This window comes from Pristis pectinata, chromosome 12, assembly GCF_009764475.1.
Source record: "Pristis pectinata isolate sPriPec2 chromosome 12, sPriPec2.1.pri, whole genome shotgun sequence".
NCBI lineage: Eukaryota > Metazoa > Chordata > Chondrichthyes > Rhinopristiformes > Pristidae > Pristis > Pristis pectinata.
In genome coordinates, this window is record NC_067416.1 from 41,069,823 (window position 1) to 41,091,614 (window position 21,792).

Here is a 21,792-nt window from a genome sequence, read left to right on the forward strand (position 1 = left end):
CAATTTGCATCAACATAGCACCTTCACCGTAAGATCCCAATGTTACCAAACACAGAAGAATTACTCATCAAACTCTGAACTATTGGAAACATTAGAAAATGTTGGAACATACCAAGTTTTAAGGTGCATTCTAAAAACAAAAGAAAGGTAGCGAGGAGAGAGGTTGAGGTAGGAAATTCCAGAGTCTAGAGACTTGGCAGCTGAAGACGTAACCAACAATGGTGGACGGCGATGCAGAAGAGGACAGAATTGGAAGAGTGCAGAAATTCCAAAGGCTTGCAGGATTAGAAGAGATGACAGCAAAAGCAAAGGAAAGGCCATGGAGGCATCTGAAGATGAAGGTGAGAATTCTAAAATCAAGGTGAGCCAACATAGGTGAACTAGACGTCGATTAGTGTTCAGGATGATGCTAAAGAGGAACACTGGAGGCTGGCAGTTGATTGGAGTAGTCAAGTTGAGAGTAAAATAGGCATGAATGAGTACAGTAAAAGTTGAACTGAGCATAGGTGGTCGAATAAATAGTTGGTGCAGGTATGATACCAGCAGCTCAGAATTAGGTACAATATCAAGGTTGCCAACAGACCAAGATAGGATCCACCAATCACCTGCCAGCTCTTGCTCCACCCCTTCCCTTCACTTTTTAATACTGGCCGTCTCCCCTCTATCTTTCAGTCCAGATGAGGGGTCTCGACCTGAAACCTCGACTGTCCATTTCCCTCCATTGATGCTGCCTGACCCACTGAGTTCCTCCAGCATCTAGTATATCCCTCCCGCAGATTGTTTGTTGCTCCAGGTTCCAGCATCTGCAGTCTTTTGTGTCCCTCTAGTTTGAAAACACTACTTAATTCAAGGTAATGGCATTCATCAGCACATTAACAACTTGACATACAAGAGAGAGACATGTATTTCCTGCAGCTTCTAAATGTTTAAATCTCAAGTTTCTCATTCCTTCAAGTAATAGCCCTTCTCTTCTTCCTTGCATTGATATATCATTGGCTCCCATGGAAGTGTAAGGCTTCAGAGAAATAATCTGGATGGAGCAAGGTATCTGGAATGCTTCAAACAATTTGCACAACATCAATATAACTTCTTTCAGATGTTTCAGCAATAGTTGCATCAAACTGATTTATTTAGTGCTTTGTCCAGATGTTTCAATGAAGACATCATGCAGATATTTTAAATGAGGTTTCTTCCAGATGTTTCAATATTTTCATTTAGGTGTATGGCATGTTATATCCAAACGGTTCACACAAAGTATGTGGCAAGCACCTCATCTAAATATTTGAGGAAGTCACAAAGCATTGATTTGACACAATCAAATGAAATGGCAGTACCTCCAAATGAACTGATAAATTAAACATAGTGATGTGGTTATGAATAGTTTTAATATTCATTAATGGGATATGATCATTGTTGGCAATGCCAACACATATTGTGGATCCCTGATTGTTCCTGAATTGAGCAGGCAGTGAAATATCTGCCACCTTGGTGAGTAGGGAATTTCATTCAGCCTGGCCCAGGTGAGAACAGCAGTTTCCCTTCCCTGAAGGACTTTAGTGACCCAGATGAATTTGTACAACAGTCTGGTGATTTCATTGCTGCCATTACTGGGACTGGATATTTTCATTCCAAATTTATTTAAAATAGATTCCAGATTTATTTAAACTCTCCTGCTTCCTGAGGCTGTTGTCATGGTGGGATTGGAACTTCTTTCTACTTCTCAATGGTCTGGGTCTCTGAATCCCATTCCAGTAACTCAACCATAATTCGACCACACCAACGGGTAGCATCATGGATGTTGTGGGTGTGGCACTGCAACACGATGATGAAACATAAGCAAACTTGTCAGATTAAACTATTGTGAGGTTTCTGTTTCAGTTGATCAACAATGTATTGGCAATGAGACATCTAATCTGATGGGTCTCATAAATCAGTACGCCAAGTAAACATTTTATTTGCATGGCATGTGTATGAATCACTATTAGATCATAGAATTTGTGTGAGTTTGCAGTTCATTGCTCTGTCACCAAAATGGGCTATGCAGAATTTCTGACTGAGCAAACAACGTACTACTTGCTTTAAAACAACATCCATTTATCACTGTACTGGAGTGGCATTTATTGCACTTTAACTTGAAACAGTTGAATGGCACTTGTGGAAAATTTCTGCTATGCAGAAATTCAAACTCCCTGGAAGATTGACCTATTGCAGTCAGTTAGTACATTGACAAAATGAATAGATATTACTGAGAGCATAGAAATGGAAAAAAGAATATAAGCTTATTTAGTCCAACATCCACCAATCTCACTTTGTTGATTTGGTTTATTTTTCATCTCCATTTTACTCTGACAGCCACCCTATCACACTCCAATCCCTGATTCAGAAACATGCCTATTTATTTTTTAAATGCTTCAACTAAGTCTTCTTTAGAACTCCATAGAGTGTTGTTTATTGTTGTTATTTCCATATTCAGTCACTACTCAGTAATTTGTAGCTGGTTTGCAGTTTTCTTAGCATTCAGTCAGACACCGTCAATTTGCCTTGGCAACACTGAACAGATTTGTGTACATTTAAACCTACCATTAAGTTGTGGATATTTCTTGAAATATCTAGTTCTCTTGTGGCACACAGCCTTTCTGAAGAAAGCAGACAGTATCTCTGATAGGGAAGTGCATAATTGTTACAACAGGGCTTAAATTTCAATGCTCTCCACTGATGAAAACTGTTCATTTAGGACAATTAATATTGGCCACTATTTTATGCTTCCCAGTATTTTGCCAAGTAATAATCAGATTTACAATTACTTGTACCCCATGAAGTTTTACCAGTCACAAGCCTAACCTGATCCATTCCAATCAGGTTAGGCTTGTGACTGGTAAAACTTCATGGGGTACAAGTAATTGTAAATCTGATTATTCTGATATAAAAGAGACTCGAGCTAACAATGTACCAGAGGCTGATTTACGACCATTAGTGTCAGTAATATTCACTACTTTACAGTCCTTTCAATTGAGAGAGACTGTGGATCATCCTTCTCAAAATTTGGCTGCCCACCGAAATTCATTTCCATCTTAGGTTTGTTTCATGCCGCTTGCAAGCTGTGATCCCAACAGAGCCGGCTTCAATGCAGACTGGTGTCCAGCAAGGCTATGTCATTGTTCCAATGCATCTCAAAATCTTTCTTGTGCAACGCAGCATCTCACCATCAATAAGCTTCCTGCACAAGTGAGGCTAATCCCAGGAACAAATGAGAAACCATTCAACCTGTGTCACTTCCACTCCAGAGCTAAGGTCACCACAACTTCAGTCATTGAGCAGCATGGAGATAATGCTTGCATGGGCATGCTTCTGCAAACACAGCTCCAAATCTTCATTGACTCATTCTTTGAGAGAATGTCCCTTACTCTTAATATTTACCAATGTGCTCCCATTGTGTGGTGCCTCCCTCTGACAATAAAGGTCCACAATGAGACCCCGGAAAACATGGGCCACTTCCTGTATCATGCAAGCTACCTCTCAGCATTGACAGAAGTTGATGATGACATTCACCACTGCCTTCAATTTGCCAGGGCAGACTTTGATTATCTGATGGAGTGTTTGAAGAGAAATGCCTCAAACCACCGCAAAGCTCTTGGTCTACTGGGCAGCAGTGATCCTTACCCAATAACAGGCATCTAAAAGCACTGAAGCTATTACCAATGCCGTGTCCCCAAAATTCTCCAAATCTGCTGGCAGGATTGGTGAACCAAGGTCAGTGTCATCTCCCAGACAAATATTCATAGCACTGAGATCCTAATAACAGACAGGCAGCTCTGCACATTTATAAGATATCTTTATTAGTCACATGTACATTGAAACACACAGTGAAATGCATCTTTTGCGTAGAGTGTTCTGGGGCAGCCTGCAAGTGTCGCCACGCTTCCGGCACCAACATAGCATGCCCACAACTTCCTAACCTATACGTCTTTGGAATGTGGGAGAAAACCAGAGCACCTGGAGGAAACCCACGCAGGCACGGGGAGAACATACAAATTCCTTATAGACAACGGCCAGAATTGAACTTGGGTCACTGGCGCTGTAATAGCATTATGCTAACCGCTACACTACCATGCCTGCTCTTCTTGAAAAAGTGTGACATCTCCAATGACTCTTTGAAATCCCTGACTACTCAAAATAGAGAGGAAGTACTTGGAATGGCATTGAGCACCTCATATCCATTCATCCAGAGCACACAGAAATCCAGTATAACTGGCAGAAGAGTACACCACTCTCAAGCTACCCAAATGCCAGCACCAATAAGTACCTCCTGCCTCCTCTGTGGTAGATCTGCAGGGCTTGCATTGGTCTCTTCAGCCACCTCAGTACCAACACAGCCAGAAGGGAAGCAAGTTATTCTCAACTTCAAAAATATGGTTTATTTGTCGTGTTTATTTTATCAGAGAGATTGCTGGACAGGAAAGGTGGCCTTTCATGATCCCAATCAGCCTTAGATTTTATATTTTGCTGTATTCTTACAAAGAAACAATTCCTGCCAGCTCTTTCCTGGAACTGGCATCAAACTGACAGATCTATTCCCATACTAACAAGTCCACACACCTCAGGACAGGTCCTCTTTTATAAAGTTAAAACTTTCATTAATCATATTTTTTGTTACCTTATAGAGTGGACCTGTGCGACAAGTGGCACTGCATTTTTACCACCAAAACTCCTCATATTTATCGGCGTTGTCAGTTTTTACAAATACATTTAGTAACTTAAATAAATCACACACAATGTTGGCGATCACCTCATCATTCTGTTTGCACCTCTACCTCACCAGTCATTAACAAACCACATTGTCTGAATATTTCACCTGTCACAATCATGGAAAAAAAATGCTTCAGATTTAAATTGTCCACTACGCTTTCCAAATCTTATTTCCTCATCCCATACTTTAACACTTTCTTACTTCCAGGCATTACTGTAAGATTTGGTTGATTTATACCATACTTACGCTTTTGCGTTTTGGAGGGAATGGGCAAAAGAGTGTCTCATGGATTTCAATGCAGGCAAATGTGAAATCCCCTTTCAGCTTAAAGGTGTAGAACAGATTGTTTTTGATGGAAAAAAGCTGAAAGGGCTGGAGTTCACGGAATTAGAGAATCAGAGAAATTTACCACTCAGGAGACGACCATTTGGTCCATTGTGACCATGCCAGCCTAAAATGAACTTCAGATTTGTTCCACCTCCAAGCTCTTGGTCCACAACCATGTAGGTTGTGACAGTTCAGTATTTGGAATGGTATTGAGAACCTCAAGAACATGCATCGGCAGCATACAGAAGTCCAGCGTAAAGCGAAAGAGAACCACCTATCACTTCCTCTATGTTTATCATTTCCAACATTTCATAATCTTCCTTAATATCAATGTTCATATTATTTCTCTCCTCCTTGAAGATGAATGTGAAGTATCTTTTCAGAAATTTACACCTCTACTTGCTGCACTGATTACAGCTCCATATAGAAGTGGAAGTGCTGTTCTGAAGAGACATGGCAGTCCTCCTACAAAGATCATTAAAATGTTATGGACAGTTACAGAAAATAATCAAAAGAATAATGGAATACCGAGGATTAGTGTACAAGATGATTAAAGCTGTCCTGGTTAAACAGCACTTCAGAATTTATGAAAAGAATAAGAGGGAGACCTGGACTGGAGGCCTTTGACTACGAAATTAGCGCTGGATATTTCAGGATTCAAATTAGGGATCATTTCCCCAAGCAGAAGACAGTAGAAATTTGTAATCCTCTTCTGCAAATGTTAATTGATTAAGTATTGGTAAATTGTTAACTTGAAATCAGAGATTTATTGATAAAAGCAGTTTTGTGGAAAAGTTGGGTATATGGAGTTATCCATGAAAACACAAAATATTCATAATCCCACTGAATGGAGGAACAGGTTCAATGGGCTGAATGCCCTCATCCTTTTCTTATGATGGCACCCGTTACAGCAGGACCCCCAATCACTTCACTTCTAGTAAAGCAGTGCTGCCCTATGTTTGTACTGCGTCACTGTCTAACATAATCTGAAGATTTTATCGTTTGTGTTAAGACTGTCTTGAAATAAGGTGAATTATTTTTAACACCCCTTGTTCCTGTAGCTGTCTCCAGGCCCAATCTATTCATGTAATAGTTCCCCAGTAGTTCACTGGTCCCTGAAGGCCAAATGGAAACTGCTTCCAGATTCAATGTACATGCCTAGCATTTCATCAATTGACCGACTGTTCACAGTGTGATCTTTCCAGGAGGGAAATGAGAATAGTTCAAGCAAAACCTCCAGGCGTGCCAAGACCATTTCAGCTAAGCATGGCTGAGGAACCTCATGAGCCCTTGTATTTCATGGTCAACAGATTACAGAGTCACTCAAAACAAATTATTTCTACTGCAGTAGCAAATTGAAGAAGTAAAAAAGCTTGACTTTTGACCACTCACCTTTGATTTTCTCTGAAATGGTTCCCTGTCCTGTCAAAAGCCACCTCAAGAAAAAGTAAACTGAATTTTTTTATTGCATGAATAATTTGGTGATTACTTCCTCTGGTGTTCTACAGGGAGGGGGTCTCTCAAGTTTCATGGAAGGATACAAACCATATAGCCTCATACCACGCGTTGACTGCATTGGGAATCCTATTGAGGAATTCAGTGTTCATAATGGCTCAATGGAGGCACTGTTGTCTCTGAGTCAAAAAAGCCATTGATTCAGATCCCAGTCCAGAGATTTCATGATCTAGGTTGAAACTCTCGTGCAGTACTGAGGGGACGCTGTGCTGTCAGAGGTGTCACATTTTAGATGATATGTAACACTTACCCTGAGAGATGGATGTTAAAGTTCCCATGGTGCTAGTTGAAGAGCAGCAGGACAATTCTCCTTGATATCCTGACCAGTATTTATGCTTCATTCTAAGGCTGTAAAAAGTGTTATATCAGTCCAAGTCTTTCAATGGCTTCCAGTACTTATTTTATAAATTGCCAATTGTAGAGTAAAAATTCAATGACTGGAAGCTCAAAGTGCAAATGTGGCACCGTTCAAGGGAGAATTCCCAGTTTGCCTCTCCTGAGGCTAAGTCTTTGTATCAGCAACACAGGCTTGTAAAATGGTTGTTTGTGAGTCACTATTAATTCCAAAACTAATGTTTAATGATGTTAAGAAAATAAATGAAAAATCTTGTGAAGGGAATAATTCAAAATGTGGCCCAAAATGACTTTATTAAACAAACCATTTGTAGCAATTCAAAATGGTTCCACTGTTAAAGAGGAAATATTGTTCACAGATGCACACATGAAGACAGTTAAATGAAAAGTATTGAAGGTCACAAGGGAAGCTAGGACCATTTAAGGTCTATGACTGTTGTTCCAGTTTAGTCCCTTTGGTGTCCAATCCCATCCAAAATGAACATTTATCATCCTAAACTGATAAAACTGATAATAAAATGAAACAGCTTACATTGTCAGTAAAAAATGAGAAAAGAAATCGCCCTTCAATGATGAATTATAGAAGGCATTTCACAAAGGGACAGCCACATCAGGATGTAGATTCTTTCCACTTTTGCTCCATTGCCTTAATATTTATCCCAATAACAAGTTATTTCATTCCAGTTAAGGTTAGCCATGTCTGAGGATTTAGTTCTCTGCAATTTGGCTTCAATTCCAGACTGAACCCACTCTTGATAAGAATGCTGCAGTCAGCAGCTGCTGCAAGGCCATTCTGTGCCACCTCATCTGTCTGTGTCAGCCAGCAGAGCAGCATACTTGAGCAAACAGCAACTGTTCAATATTAAACCAATTACCAAAGTGTCCACTGAATCTCCTCTAAATCTAATGATTTCCACAATTGTATGAAGCAAAACAAAGGTTCATGGATCTGTTTAATGTTGCTTTCGTCCAGCTGGATTAATTGAATATTAAGGTTTATTTCCTCCCTATCTTTACCCTTGCACTCTTAAGTGATAGACTGCTTCAATTATAATATATAAAAGAGGTAGCTGAATGTTGTCCCTGAAGTTTTATGCTGCAGTTTTGGTAGCAACTGAAAGGCCATATCAGCTTCTGGTGTGTCCTTTAGGATCTGAATTGCATCAGGAGCATCAACAGAGCAATCTTGGTTCATTGCCAAAAGTAAGTTAGACACGATGACCAGCTAAAGCTGTTTGTATGTCTCCCGTGGCCAACTTTAATTACACAGCTTTCATTAGTTTAAAACCTTGACATCTGTATTTTTCCATGAACAATCTGCCATCACTTTACATGCCATTCACAGGTTTAATGTACTTCATAATTTTCACCTGACTGAAGTGTTAGAAGCATTTTAACAAATTACAGTCTCCACTTAATCAATCCCAAAGCGAATCTTCAAACATTGCCTACCTTTCAAACATAAATGCATTGGAGCAGGTACTTTTTGGAAACTGATCTTCCCATTTCTTTCCCTTCCACTGTTAGGGCTGGCAGTCCTCTTACAATAGCCATAGTTGTAAGGTTTAATATTTTCATAATATATTCTGCTTATTAGTTAAAGCCTTCTCTTGAAGGGTGAGCTTTTAAGCATGAATATCGTGAGCTTTTGGACCTACAATCTCATGAGAAACAAATTTATTAAAAACAGATTAGAAACGTTGCTGAAGGCATATGCTTCCTATGTCATCATTTTTGAGTCACCCTTTCCCTATCAGTATTTAAAGTGGAAAGCCCCTACTTAAGATTTCTATATTTTACATTAAAAAAACACAAACTGCTGGACACTCAAAAGGTAAGGCAACAGAGAGAGAAACAATTACTCTCTGACAGTCAGAGTGTATCCATCATTTCTTGATTTTATTTTGGATTTCCAACATCTGTAGTGGTTTTGCTATGGTCAGCACTTTAAAATGGGAAAATCACCTATCAACATTGGCTTCTTATGGAACCATTGATGGCCCCCTGCCACTAGAAGATGTGCTGCTCTGACACCCTTTGGTTTTTCATCCAGTTTCCCCAGGGTATTTTTTTCTATAACAGAAACTATTAGTCATTTTGTGGGTTTATCACATGGTTTTTCAAACAGCTCAGATCCTCCAAATCATTTTATTAATTTGCAGTTATGGAATTCTGATTTCAAATTTTAGTGTTTTCATGCTCTCCTTGTGACTGCATGGGTTTTCTCTGGGTGTTCTGGTATCCCCCAACTTCCTAAATATGTGCAGTTTGGTAGGTTAAATGCTCCTCATGTGTATAGAGGAGTGGTAGAATCTTGGGGGAATTGATGAGATTGTTGGGAGATTAGTGTCGGATTAATGTAAATGGCTGTTTGATGGTCAGCATGGACTTAAGGGCTAAAGGGCCTCTGTTTCTATGACCAAGCCCTCCAAGCTTAACTTTTACCCTGGTTTCCTTCTTTAACAGCAGTAGGCTAGCGTCAAACCTTCCAGATCTACCGACTTAATGTGAGTAGTCACTCGGCGACAATGGTTATCCATAATACTTGGGATTTGCCCGTAATACTTCATGCCCCACAAAACACATCACCTAGTGATCTTAAACTCTTAGCCAAGCCCCATGTTTGCCTTTCACTTCTTTCTACCTGATCCTTGGACCTCTTATCTGAAGGTGCATCCAAACCATTACAAATACTTAAGGTAGTTAAGTAATGTATACATTGGATAAATAGTGAAGTATTTGAACAAGTTAAGAATCTACTTTCTTCTCAGTGATCCTAGGCTTACCACTTTTTAAATTTCCACCTCACATCATTACGTGAATCTGGAAATGATCAATCAGCATCTATTATTAATCCATGTGTCTATCTGCTTGTAATGTATTGAAGTTCAGCACACATTCCCAAAAGCAACTTCATGTAACACCTTTCCTGGCATATTCTGTAGGCAACACTCAATGTAAAAAAGACAAGATATTCTCCAACTTACAATGTATGTAAAATGTTATGTTTATGTATGACATATACACACGTATGCAGTCAAGTTGATGAGAGTGGAATAAAAAAGAGAGAAGTGTTTCAGCAAAACTCCATGTTTCTTCATGACTCATTATAGTCCTGGCACTATAGGATAAGAACCCATGCACACATTGGCAAATAGGCAACAGGGACAAAAAGAATGGATCTCATGTGTAGAGAAGGGAACTGTTACTTACTTGTTGAACAGATGGCATCAGTGAACATGGTGATAGCTTAAGACACTGGAGGCATTGGTGAGTACAGCAAAAGTTAACCCTGAGCAAGTGCTGGCTAGTGTGGGCAAGGGACAAAATACTGGTCAAAAACCTGTACGAGAAAGGGGAGCAGCTTTCATTGAAGGTAAAACACATTTGACAAATTTGCTTGAATTTTTTGAGTATGTCACAGGGAGAGTTGTTAGAGGGGAACACATAGGTGTAGTGTATTTAGATTTTCAAAAGGCATTTGATGAAGTGCCTCATAAGAGGCTAATGCATAAATTAAGAGAAAGTTTATTAGCATGGGTTGAAAACTGGCTGTCACATAGAAAATAGAGAGTCGGAATAAGTAGGTCTTCTTTAGATTGGATGGATGTAACTCGAAGAGTAACCCAGGGATCAGTTCATGGCCCGCAATTAATTACAGTTTACATTAAAGAGCTGGGGGGGAGAGGTGTGAGGGGGGTAGGGGGTCAAATGGTAAGGTGTCCATGTTTGCTCACTGGAATTCAGAAGAATGAGAGGGGATCTTATAGAAACATATAAAATTATGAAAGGGATAGGTGAGACTAGAACGAGGGGACATAGCCTCAAGATTCGGGGGAGTAGATTTAGGATGGAGATGAGGAGGAACTGCTTTTCCTGGAGAGTAGTGAATCTGTGGAATTCTCTGCCCAGGGAAGCAGTAGAGGCTACCTCATTAAATATATTTAAGACACTGTTAGATAATTTTTTGCATAGTAGGGGAATTAGGAGTTATGGGGAAAAGGCAGGTAGGTGGATCTGAGTCCATGGTCAGATCAGCCATGATCTTATTGAATGGCGGAGCAGGCTTGATGGACCAGATAGCCTACTCCTGTTCCTATTTCTTAAATGGAGAGAGCTACAAATGAAGGGAAGTACAGAGGGATCTAGTTTTTTAGTGCATGAATCACAAAATGTTAGCAGGCAAATGCAGCAGGTGGTTAAGAAAGCAAAAGGCATATTGCAAAGGGTTTGGAGTTTAGAAATGAGGAATTTTTGTTACAATTGTACAGGTTATTGGTGAGGCCACCTAAAAATGTGATAGAGTAGCATCAGAGGCAGTCTAAAGGAGGTTCACCAGGCTAATTCCTGGGATGAGATGGTTATTTTATCAACAGAGGCTGAGCAGGTTGGCTCTGTATTCCTTGGAGTTTAGAAGAATGAGGGGTGACATTACTGAGACATATAAAATCCTGAGGGGGCTTGACAGGGTAGATTGCACAAATGGGAGAGATTTGAACAAGGGAACATAACCTCAAGGGGCTGTTCATTTGAAGGTGAGGTGTGTAAGAATTTGTTTTTACAGAGGGTGGTGAATCTCTGGAATTCTCTGTCCCAGATGATGCTGGAAGCTGGATCATTAAGGTGAAAGTAGAACAATTTTTGAAAGACTGGGGAGTTGAGGGCTGTGGGGAACTGACACAGAAGAGGAGCTGAGGCCAGCGTAGATGAGCCATAGTCACATTGAATGACGGGGCAGGCTTCAGGGGCCAGGTGTCCTATTTCTGCTCCTGACAGGTTGAGAGGCTCTGGGCAAGAACCAGGGTGAAGCCACACAGATACAGTGCAGCAAGCTGAGTGACTCCTGGTGAGAGCTCTGGGAATAAAAAAAAATCTCTCAAAAATCCAACAGCAGGGGAATCACATTGAGGAACACTGCAGTTGAACTTAATGAGTTGGTGCCCAGTGAAACAAACAAGCACAGAAACTGCAGGCATTCTGGAGTGATGTCATCAGTCTTGGCAGGACCAGCATCAGAAGAAGAGGACAAAATAGCTACAGAGACTCAAGCCGGTCACTTTGGGGGCCTTGGTGTGTGAGTTACTCAGTTCATAAATGGAATGTGGAAATTGATGCTGATGGTCAGAATACACCTGCATGAAACAATATGATATGAGAGCACAAGAAAGCCATTCTTCTAACTGAAATGGATTCTGATATATATAGTAAATTAACAAATTAATGCCACAGAAAGCAAAAGATGTTTTGCTTCATGGAGTAATACAAGATTACTTTATTACAAAAACCTTCAGAAATTATGGAGAGCTACAAATCTGGAAATAGAAATCAGAATTCAGGCAAGGCAGACAGTGAGTATATTGTCTGATCGAAGAGCCTGTGTCAGCAGTGCATCTGCGGCACCTTCTGAGACTGTGTGCTGTGTGACAAGTTTGTTTGTGGTTTAATCAATGAGCAAATGCGATCGAAGTTATTAAACACGCAGAATTGCACATTTGACCTTGCATGCAAAATTGTATCATAGATGGCATGAGGTGTACAAAAGAATCTAAGCAAGATGCAAATACAACAGCAGTTTATAGTCATTGAGCAGTGGCAAAAGCTTGAAGTTCAAAACAGAATGCTAATCATGTGGATGGGACTAGTGCACAAAGCTGCTACGGATATATCAGAAGCTACCCACCACACATACAACAATTTAAAGCAGAAAAAAAATTAAATGCCAAGGAAAGGCATATGTCCCCTTCAGAACATAACAAAGAGCAAGAGTTGGCCATTCAGCCCCTCATGACTACTATACCAATCAGTGAGATCATGACCTATCTTTTGTTTCAGCCCTCTATTCTACAATAATTCCAAATTAGTTCTTCCTGTTAATATTTTAAAAATCTATCTGTCTTTAATATGTTCAGTGACTGAGCCTTCACAGCTCTCTTGGGAAGTGAATTCCAAAGATTCACTCCCTTCTGGATGAATAATTTTCATCTTTCCTCTATCCTGAATGGCCAACCCCTCACTTTGAGACTGCAACCCCTGTTTCTAGACACACAGCCAGTGCAAACATCATCTCTACATCTGTCCTTGCTGACGCACGTACGAATTTTGTCCAGTTCAAGGAAATGACCTCTTATTCTTCTAAATTCAAAAGAATATAGGCCCAGTCTGCTTAGTTTCTATGCATTAGACAGACCCATCCCAACAAAGCACCAATCTTTCAATCACAAGTATATTCTTCCTGAGGTGGAGAGACCAGACCTGTACACAATTTTTCTGATTAAGTCTCACCAGGGCATTATATAATTGGAGCCTGAGTCTATACACTTATACTCAAATCTTTTTGCAATGACAACCTACACACTGCTTACCTTCCCAAGTCGACATTGTACCTGCACACTAACTCTCAGTGATTTGTGTACACGGACACCCAAGTCCATCTAAACACCAACACCTTTCAATATCTCCACATTTCCAAAATACTGCTCCTTTCTATTCCTTTTGTCAAAGTGGATGACCTCCCATTTTTCCACGCTATATTCCATCTGCTATGTCCTTGCCTATTCACACAGCCTGTCTATATATTTTCTGAAGCTTTTCTGTATCCTCCTCACAGCAAATACTGGCACCAAACATTGTATCATCAGAAAACGTATCTATTTCATCTGGTCTACTCATCCAAGTTAATGATATAGATGATGAACCACTGGGGTCCCGGTACTGATTTCTGTGGGACTCCATTGGTTATAGCCTCACAACTGGAAATTGACTTATTTATTCCTACTTTCTGTTAGCCAATCTTCAATCCACACCAGTTGATGATCTCCTGTAATACTCACTCTAATTTTGTTTAATAGTCTCTGCATGGTACCTTATTTAAGGCTATCTGAAAGCCCAATTACATCCCAACTGGTTCACCCTTATCTATTCTTCTACATACAACCTGAAAAAGATTTGTTAAATATGATTCTCCTATAATAAATCTCACGTCGTCCTTGCCCAACTAAATTATTAATTTCTAAGTGTCCCGTTAATAATAGATTGTGGCATTTTCCCTTTTATATATGTCAGGGCTATGCTTGCTCTCTCCTTTGGTCCTTTGGTTCTTGTGCCTCTCCTTCCTCACCCCTGCCCCTGCCCCCTGTGTTCTTTTGGACTGTAGGCAATCAAGAGGTCCAAAAGTCTCCAAAAGCTCCTACAGAGTTATGGCAATCTTGTGGTGAGGGCTGGATTAACAATCCAAATCTCATTTGGGGATTTGGGAGAAAGTGCATCCTGAATTTTACTGTCATTCTCTCCACACATCAACACTGGAGTTAGTTCAGTAGATGAAGCAATTCCCTGCAATTTCCTGGCCAATACATGGGCATAGCTGGGGTTGCACCTGCAGCAGATCTGATAGTTCACCTTCTCCATTCATTTCAGAGCAGAGAAACAGCTCCATAGGAGATTAGGTAATTTGCAGATAATTTATTCTCTTTGAATTAATTGCTTACTGTCAATTTCTACAATCATTTGTGATCTCCACTGTTTGCAGCCACTAGGAAGCAATGAGGAGAAGTAGCTGGACTGGCAAAGCTGGAAGAAGATGCACAAGGGAACAACTGAATATTTACATGGGTTTCCTTTTGATTGGATATGTAAAAATATGTAAAAGCACATTGAATTGCTTGGTTTTAGCTTTCATGATTTGAACAGAGTGGACACTGAGATGATCAGGAACAGAAGGATAGCAACATAACAACAAGGATTCAGGTTTCTCTTTATTTGTTATCACTTCTGGGTGGTGGGTGTCACTGGAGGGTCAAGACTCGTTGCTCAATCCTGATTTACCTTAAGTCTGGTGAGAAGCTGCCCTTCAGACCTGCTCCAGTGTTTGTGGAGATAATTCCAACTTGTTGAGTGACTGAGGAAGCAGGATGCTAATATATTTTCAGCTGAGGGAAGTATGTAATTAGGAGTCCACATTGCAACTGTTAGAATACCCAAGCACCACTCCCCCGTCGAGGATTATTCCAGAAAGCTTTGACAAGTTATCATCCGCTTGATACATGACATACACTGCAGACATTGGGTTAATGTTAGGCTGCAAAGAAAATTCAGGATAGTTTTCTTCACTATTTTAGATTAGTAGACAACTCCTGAACTGCAGGGAGACAAGGTCATCTGCAGTCAGCATGTTCAGAGAGGGCCAATCTTCCTCACCACCTGCAGCCTCCCACTTCCTCCCGTCTCCTTCCTCTGCTGTGCAGCAGGCAAGGACTGTGCTTTCACGTTGGTGAGATTTTGAAAGACAGTGCAGACGATGACAAGCCTCCCTGCGGAATACTGAAGGGCACACCCTGCTCAGTCAAGGTCTTTAAATGCTGAAAGGCAAGGAGCATTTTGATAGAATCAGGTTAACTGACTTAATGTACAGTACAATGTGTTGGAGAGATTTCATCAGGATAGGCTATACGTTCTCTGCTGATGGGCTAAGTAAATCTTTCTAATTTCGCACTTCAGAAGTTGTTAGATTCTAATAACAAATGGACATTGACATAATCTTACTTATTCCCTCTCCTTTTCTAACCATTAATCTAATCTAAGTGACTTCTCAGTACACCTCCACCCCCTCAATGATTCCAAAGTGCCTTTGCATCTTTCCTCCCTCAGTTGCAGAAGTGTACAGAACACAGCAGGAGTCTGGGCTACCTCAGCTGTTCTCCCCACAGTCTATCATCGCCCCAGGAGTGAAGCCACTTTCAGATCTTGAGGTAAAACCTCAAGATGCAAGAGTCAGACAAGAATGGCGGTGGGGGGAAGTGAGTCAATGGTATGTTTAAAGGCTCTCAGGTTGACAGGAAAGAGATTTGACCAGACATTGTAATGTCAAGGTGGAGGCAGGCAATTTTTACCTGTGAGCTGCTATTGCATACAGAATATATGCCTCAAGATACTTCAGGTGAAGAACTGTCATGTGTGTACGGGTTCTTATTCCAAACATATGTAGTGCCAGGAATATAATGAGTCACCAAGAGAAATAGTGGAGATCTTCTAAAACACCTGTAACTTGTTTATTCAACACTCTTTAACTACACTATGCATATGCCCCTATGCATGCATGTATGTCACACATTTACATCTACTACACTGCTTTTCCCTTTCTGAAGTGGTGATTTTACACTTTATGTTTGAATTCTCATACTGTTCTCTTGAAAGTGCATCAGATTTGAAATCCTACATTTGCTTGAGTAAGCCATCGAGATAAGAGAATGGCCTCTGCATTCTCCACACAGACATTAGTAGTTTTGCTGACTTGGGACCAAGAACTGTGATCAAAGGCTACTGGTCTGTGACCAAAGGAATTAGTGAAACATTTTCACTCCAAAGATAATACCTCAAGCCTCTTTCTCAATTTGAGCATAGTTTACTCACTCTTTGTTGACATTTGCAATGCAAAGGTGAATGTTTTTCTTCACCATTGTTCATTACAGGATTGATTACTGCTCCCAGATCATAATTTGAAGCATGCAAGTTTCCACGTATGTATTGTATCAGAGTGAACTAATGAAGACTCGCTTCCCAGACTCTTCTTGCATATGTTTATGATTTGTGATTCTTTGTCTCAATTCCATTCTTTAACCTTTCTTCAGTTACTATTGTAAATCTGTCAGAGATCTCGCATTGTACTGGCACTCTGCAGCCATCACAATTGCTCCCACTTTATCCTTGTCTGGTTACATCCTGTTTGTTGCAGCTTGAAGGATATTCAAGGGAGCATGGGAACTGGGGTCCCAGTGTGTGAAAGGGAGCACAGGAACTGGGGTCCCAGTGTGTGAAACGGAGTATGGGAACTGGGGTCCTATTGTGTGAAAGGGAGTATGGGAGCTGGGGTCCCAGTGTGTGAAAGGGAGCAGGGGAACTGGGGTCCCAGTGTGTGAAAGGGAGCACGGGAACTGGGGTCCCAGTGTGTGAAAGGGAGCACGGGAACTGGGGTCCCAGTGTGTGAAAGGGAGCACGGGAACTGGGGTCCCAGTGTGTGAAAGGGAGCATGGAAACTGGGGTCCTAGTGTGTGAAAGGGAGCACGGGAACTGGGGTCCCAGTGTGTGAAAGGGAATGCAGGAACTAGGACTCCAGTTATTTCAGCCCACTTGGTAGTTTAGTTTATTAAATATAGCCCCTGCTATGTATTAATTGTCATATATTCCAGACATATCCATATTCAACTGAACGTATGCATACATCGTGAGATGAGCTCTTTGTCTCCTACTAAGTTTCCATATGAATCCAGTGAGTTAGGAATGGACTTTGCTCATGGTCAATGTCACACTGTAACACACAAAGTTGAACAGCTTTGTCTACTACAATCCCTGTTGCTAGTCACAAGCTTGACTTCATTAGAAGTCTGATACGTGATACACTTCACCTGGTTCTTCAACACATATGACAAGTCAGATTACAATAGATTGGTTTGTACCTAGTTTTAAATGGATATAAGCATTCTAACTTGTAAAGCCCATGCAGGTGTCCTGGAACATTTCTGCGTTCTGTCAGTATAACCTTGAAGCATCCATATGGAATACAGCTTTCCAGTCTCGCATCAATCCTTGCCCATCAATGTTGGTCAATTAGTGAAATCAGCCATGCCTATTGGTAGTTCTCTTTGCAGACAGTTGTGATGCGTTAAATATTTCATCTGGCTTAAAGCATCATTGTTTTGACTGAATAATGTTTTCAATTTCACTGTGCTCTTCATTAGTGGTACTTGGCTGAACTTATTTAAACATGTATCTTTATCCATAATTGGGCAATCTGCTGCATGTTAATGTACTGACCAGATAACCATACTTTTTTTCTTGAAGTTATTCTGCTTTCCACCATTGTTGCTGGTGCTTTATCAGCCTAATCCTTCTTTGTTCACATGGACGTCAGTGCTGCGAGGAGTTTCTGTCTGTGGCTCTTTTGCTGTGGAAACTTCCCTTTCGTGAAGAAGTCACACTGCTGGAGATGCTTTGATTAAACATCTTGAGCTTATGTGGTAAGCATATGTGCCTTGTAGCATTAAAAGGGAAGCTGGACAGTTATCCGAAAGAAAAGATATTGAAGAGCTGTAGTGATAGGTTGGAGAGTGGAATTAGATATATTGCTCTTACAAAAATCTACTAGAGGCTTTACGGGTTGAATGGCCTTCTTCTGTGCTGCAACCGTTCTGTGAATATGCCACATATTTACATACACTGGAGACACTTGCACTACTGAAAGCCAATTCCATTTTTTCTGCACTCCCATTGCTGACATAAGATCTGACTTGAAAGCTACTTTGCCCGTTGAACAGAGTAGGCAACCAATGACATACCTACTCTATTTGCCCACAAGATATCAACTATACCTTGCCTGGACAGATACATAAAAGTTTTAAAAGCACACTAGAACTACTGAAGCAATACACAAAAAGTGCTGGAGGAACTCAGCAGGTCAGGCAGCATCTATGGAGAGAAATAAATAGTCGATATTTTGGGCCTGACCTGCTGAGTTCCACCAGCACTTTTTGTGTATTGCTCCAGATTTCAGCATCTGCAGAATTTCTTGTGTCTCTCGAACTACTGAAGTCTGATTGACCAGAAAACTGACAATTCAGTGAATTCTATTGCAGGATTTAGTTAATGTTGTGAAAATAAATTCAGAAAGCTACCAGTTAGATTTGTTTGAATAATGTTCTTGATCCTATCAGATCTCCATTTCTGACAGCATATCTCACATTAACCTGAGATATGCATCCCTGACCTAATCTCTGGCCCATGCCATTCCTTTAACATTCCTCATAGTACACCTTTCAAGAGGAAATAAGAGATCTTTTATCCAGTGAACAAGATCTATTTATCTCACTGCAATTTCCGGCTTACAGAAATGTGTTTACCCTCACCGTACCTCTGAGGAAGGTGGTGCTTTTCAGCCTTTCTGTTCTTGGTTGGTGTCATACGTTTTCTTATCCATCACCTTGGAAGTTTGGGCTGACTCCATAATGGTCTGCATGACTGCCCTTACGATTTCAAATATCTGATCTCCTCTGGGGCTCTGTGCTTGAATATTTTGGTGGAATGTATCTTTGCCTTGGACATCACCAGTGCCTTTGACTGGTACTGAACAAGTCTGGATATGCTACTGTAGAACAGGCTCCCACTCAACCTATCTTGTGCTCCTTCACCCTCTCTGGCCAATGCTTTCACTGACAACTCATCCACTGACTTAAATCCCCTTGGGCTCTGCTCTCATCCTCTCTCTTCCTTGCCTATATCAATGACTTTTTCTATTCATCACATAACTCCATTCACTGGCTGCTGATGGTTCCATTCTCCATGCATACAAACCCATCAATTTCCAATTGCAGAGTTCACTGCCTGCAGTCCTCTTACAATGCACGAACTCAATCACTGTATTCCTCTATGCCCTTCACTGGAGTAATGAAAATTCCTCACTAGCTAATATCTCTTCCTTTGAATGGTTCCATTACTCATTCTTGACTTCACTGCACCCTCTGCCCTCAAGTCGATCTCTTGCATCTCCTCCATCATTGCAGTTGCCTTTGAGAAATATAATTTCAATCTTCTTGTCATACACTTGGACTTATGCTCCTAATCCTGCACAAACTTCTGCTTACCCAAAGCAAGCACACTGTGCCCATGTCTAAAGAAGCACCTCTCTAACACCATAAGCAATCATTCTCTTATACTAGCCTGTGCTTCTGCTCTATGTTTCCTTCCCAGTTTTTAACTAACATTGCCAGTGTCAGGAATTTTAAAAATGTTCTGAGTTGTCCAACATGCTGTTCCTTAGTACAATCAGCCACAACAACAATAACAACTTGCATTTCTATAGACATTATCTTTAATGCAGCTAAACATTACAAGGTGCTTCAGAGAAGTGTTATCAAATTGTAACCTGGAGCACCATCAGATATATGGGCAGAAGACCAAATACTTAGTGAAAGCAATGTTTAAGAAGTACCTTAAAGAGGAAGAGAGTTTTAGATCAAGAACTGCATCAGCTTATGGACCTGTCAGCTGAAGGGAGGACTATGAGTTGTGAGTGCTTAAAACCAGAAGGCGCAAAAGGCCAGAATTCGAGGAGAACAGAGATCCTGGAAGGTTGTGGGCTGTTTGAGATGACAGGGAGGGCCAAGGCCATCGAGAGATGAAAGCAACAATGAGAGTTTTAAAAAGAAGGCTTGGCTTAACCAAGAGTATCTTACTGGGTACAGGAGTGACTGAAGATCAGTGTGAAAAGGACAGGAGCAATTCCATGGATGATTGCGGGTTTCTGGAATATAAAACAAGGGAGATTGAGCAGGAGTGCTGAGGAGGAGTCAGGTCCAGATGTGACAAAGACACAGAGGAGAGTTTCAGCAGCCACTAAGCTGATCCGCAGCAGATTCATGTGATGTAACCAGAGAGAAACCAGAGTGGTCAGAAGCACACCTCTGGTTCCATGACTCCAGAGTTGCAGTCAAGGTGGTTCAGGTCAGAACAATAGATTGAGTCTGTAAGGTAGACGTTGTGGTTTGGACTGAAGACAATAACTTATTCTTGATAGTCAGGGGGACAAAGTTTCCTATCATCCAATTTGGAGACAATGGAGGGCCTGAGGGAGAATAGTGAGGTACAGAATATAGCAACAAAAATGTCCTTTTCCAACAACCTATACTATGAGCTCCTTATCTTTACTTCCTGAAGTTTGATCCCACCAGCTCAACACTCGCTAATCATTCTACTCTTTCAACTTTGGAAGTTTCCTACACAATAGGAATTGGCCTTCCAACTTTCTCGGTGTAATAAAGCAAAGTCCGAGCATACGAAGCTTCTGAACAACAGAACCAAGTGGATTTCCAAGTGGCAGCTGCTTTGCGCCTCCAGTTTTCATGCTATACTTGACAGATGGCATTCTGTTTTAAGGCTGTGATTAGTTTTATGATCTGTTGGGGAAATTTTACTGCCCAAGCAAGCGATAACCTTCATTGTTGCAAAAATAAAAACATTCTATCTTCAGGCAGAGATTGCCATTTAAAAGCCTTTAACGTGCCAGATTTCAGAAGTCACCTATAAAATAAACAGAAAGTCACACAAAGCAGATCGTAAAATGTGGTTTAAAAGTAGTGCAAAGGAAACAAGTGGAGCTCAGGGGAGCAGAGGAATGTGCCTCCAGGTTCTGCACTGATCTGACACTTGTGTGTGTCACGTTAGCTGCAGAACTCATAAACTCGTCCACCATAAATATATGTTCAAACAACAGGGAACAAAACTAATCTCTGATTCTGCTAGTCCCTAGCTCAGACCTTCAGCTTGAATTTTTGCACAGAATTACACAGAATGTACAGAACAGAAATTGACTATTCAGCCCATCTGCCTGTGCTGGTGCTTATTCAGTGTTGCATCTATTAAATCTTTGGGACTGCGTCTCCCTTCCTGAATTGGCTGTCCTTTTGCATTTTGCTAGATTTGGACAGGAAAGGAATGCTGTTAATGATTGTGTTGCAACATCATGACACTTCTACATTAGATGATTCATTAATGCATGTCAAACAGATACTGAGCTATCTGACCACTCTAAATCTCTCAGAGTCAATTAAACCAACAGATCAGTGGCAGCTATAGTTGGGGATGGCTGCATGGCAATAGACTGGGTAAATCCCTATTTACCTATAACATTTGGCAATGTTCAAACTCTGAATGACAGTGATGGACTGATGCAGCACTGCACTGCAATCTCAGCATTGATGCATTACCTGTGTTTTATGTTTCAAAAACAGTTGCAAACCAGAGTCATAGATGCCCACATTCAAGGCTTTGCATGTACCATATTTATGAAAGAACAAAACGTA

At 40.8% G+C, this 21,792-nt stretch overlaps 2 protein-coding genes across 3 annotated transcripts in view; one reads left to right on the plus strand and one right to left on the minus strand.

The window, feature by feature from the left end:
• Positions 1-21,792, minus strand: part of LOC127576942 (catenin alpha-3-like) — a 1,199,293-nt gene that overhangs the window by 712,625 nt on the left and 464,876 nt on the right. The window lies entirely within an intron of this gene.
• The window catches only part of LOC127576807 (leucine-rich repeat transmembrane neuronal protein 3-like), a 231,492-nt gene that overhangs the window by 85,945 nt on the left and 123,755 nt on the right, over positions 1-21,792 (plus strand). The window lies entirely within an intron of this gene.